This window comes from Arachis ipaensis, chromosome B09 (genome assembly GCF_000816755.2).
Source record: "Arachis ipaensis cultivar K30076 chromosome B09, Araip1.1, whole genome shotgun sequence".
NCBI lineage: Eukaryota > Viridiplantae > Streptophyta > Magnoliopsida > Fabales > Fabaceae > Arachis > Arachis ipaensis.
In genome coordinates, this window is record NC_029793.2 from 130,105,934 (window position 1) to 130,109,246 (window position 3,313).

Consider the following 3,313-nt stretch of genomic DNA (forward strand, 5'->3'; position numbering starts at 1 on the left):
AAAAAAATTTGAGATGAATTCATACACCGATATTCCAAGTGTTTAGAACAAAGAATGGAAAATATGCAAAGAATAAATCTTGCTGTAGAGAGAAAAGAAACTTTTGACCGAAGAAATTGTATTCTATACAAAATATGAAATGTACAAAAGCTAAACTTTCACTCTCTTCACTGCACACTTATATACCGCTGCAAACTAACCTCAGGAGTGATAACTAACCAAGACTCTTACAAGATCAAGAACCATTACTCACTAGTCTTGATTTTAGTTTGTTCACTATTCTCTACGAGCCCTATTTTTCAATTACGTAAACCCTAACCTAATATAATCTAGTGATATTAAATTGATAAATTTTATAAACATATTTATTTAGTATCAAATTAAACATATTAACTATTATATATAGTTGATATTTTATATTATTAATTATTAACAAAAATTATTAATAAAGTGACAAAAAAATTAATTTATAATTTTTAAAAGATGAATTTGATTGGTAAATTTTTTTAAAATCGAATTTAAAGAATGAATTATTTTTAAGGGACTAATTTGACTAATTTATAAACGAGTTAAACCAATTGAAAATCAGTAACCAAGCTAGTTTGGTTCTTACTCAAAACCATTTTGTTTCAAGTCGTGACAAACTAAAGAACTGGCTAAAAACAAGTGAATCAAAGGAATTATGCCAAAATGACATTGTTTTAGAAAAAAAAAAAAAGAGAATAGGGATGGCAATATAGGTAAAAATGGACAGAAATTTGTCGGACAGGTCAGCGTAATCCACTGAAAAAGGCGGATTGGGTTAGAAATTTGAAACCGTCAAATTTAAAAAGTTTGCCTAACCTGTACCGTATAATCTTATGGGCTTTGGCGGGACAGAATAGGCTTTCTCATTGGGCCAGACATTTTTTTTGTTAGGGTCATTTTTTACAAATTTCTATGATGATATTGATTTACAAGAGAATGAAAATGATAATTGAATATGTTCTAAGTTATATTTTGGATTATGTTTATATTTGATTGATTATAAACTTGAAGATGTTTAATCATATGTTTTGAACAATGTTTGTTTTACTTTAGACAATGTTGATTTTATTATTTTGTTTCAAAAAACTTGGTTTATAATTATGTTTATTATATATTTATAATTATAAAGATTTTAATGTTTGTGAATTTAAAAATTATAATTTTTTTATATCTTTAAAAATTATAAATTTATTGAAATAGTTAATATATATATATATATATTGTTTAATATTTAATCATTTATAAAAAAAAGATTTGACGAATTTGGCCCACCAATTCGCCAGTCCGCCAGAATGGAGGAGAAATTTAGAACCGCCTCACTAAATAGAATGGAACGGACTAGCCCACCAGATAACGGATTTTTAGTAGATCGAGGTGGAACGGAGCGGGTTTCCGATTTGCCATCCCTATATAGCAAATATCTTAATATCCTTTCTTGGTTCCTCGCTTTCTCCCTTTCAACCGCTTCTCCCCTCAAGTTTGCTATCGTTTTGGTTATCGCAGCCGTCGTTCTCTCGCCCTGCTTCCGATGATCGTCTCCTTCCCATCTTGCCTTCCAATCGTCGTCTTCTTCGCCTCTCATCATTTTTAATTTGTCATTGTTACTTCATTGCCTCTCTCTTGTTCTTTTGGACGAAAGTCTCTTGTCCCTCTTTTATGGCTTTATTGTTGTTGAGTTTTTTGTTGTTATAGTTGTATGGATTTAGATGTTTAGTTGTTAATTTGTAATTACTTATTCTGTTGTTCGATTAAGCTTGTTATTGCTGCTATTGTACACTTACTAAATTGTAATGGTTAGTGTTGTCATGCATGATTAATTGAATTAATTGTTAATTGAGTTGTCAATTAATATACTAAAAACTTTTAGAAAAATGTTTTTTTTACATTATTTAAATCATAATTAGAAAATATGATTTTTTTTTTATTAACGTATTCATTTTTTTTTCCAAAATTTTGATTGTTTATTGCAAAATTTAGTGTAATTTAATTTTATAGATTTCATAAGAAAAACTTTAGCTATGTATAAATTTTTTTAACATTTAATTAAGATATAATGATTTTAAAATAAAACGTGTTAAACGACTAACACAATTACATATTATGTAGTTTTAATTGAAATCATTATAAATTAACATATAATCTATATATAATTTAACCAAATAGACCTTTACATTTATTTTTAAGGTATTATTTGTTAAATTATTTAATGAACAAAAAAATCTTCATGTTTTGATCGATGACAGGGTTTACATCTAGTTTTTAATGGTTTCTGGCTTTGTGTTGTACACTTACTTTTTTTGTTAGTTGGACGAGCAGGGCAATTCGCCATTGGTAACACTTACCAATTACCATCCATTTAATGCTCCCAAACATAGAACAAACATCTTCATTATGTCATGTGTATGGACCACTTTCTCTCCTAACTTTGGCAGCATTTACAATTTCCTCTTAATGATGTTAATAACTTTCCAATTTTTGCATCTTAAGATTTTGTTATACTTTCTCATTAAGACATTAATGTGAGAAGTATTTGGGAAGACCGAGTTTATATATATATTTTTAAAGAGATTGTTAGATAGACAATGACTTTTGTGAACAATATGAACAATGAATTATAAAATTGACTTAATAAAGTAAAAATATACTATACTTCTAAAATACCCACCTAAATCTTAATATTAGAATAACCATTCGCACACCTAATGAATTAAACATCTGATATATGACATATATCTATTGTTCACATTATTTAGTATTTTCATTGTCTACTTATAGTTTTACCTTTTTTTAATTATTATTATTATAAAAGTTTTTTTAATAAATAATTTATAAATTTTTTGTAGTGATTATTTGACTTAGTTTTGGGGCATGATGCACTATCACTACTATTCACTAAGAAGGACAAGGCGTTTTTTATTCTAAAAAGAAGGACATTTCGTCTTTTAATTTTTTTTTTTAGGACAATACGATTTTTTTGTTAAAAAATCTGTTAAATAGTAATGAAAATTAGTTTTATGGAAGTTTTATTTGTAATTTGTGGGATTTTAAATCCCACAAAGTTCTTTTCAAGAATATAACTAATTATGACCACTACTATCCATCATTTTCTTCATCCTCATCATTATCACTTCTACCTCTACTATTGTGCAATCATATTTTATCACCATTGTTATCTCTTCTACTGTCATCATCACAATACAAATATTATCAATATTAATATTATCTTATTTCATTTGTTGTTCGATGTTATTTTTTTCTTTAAAAGATATTCGTATTGCAATTATTT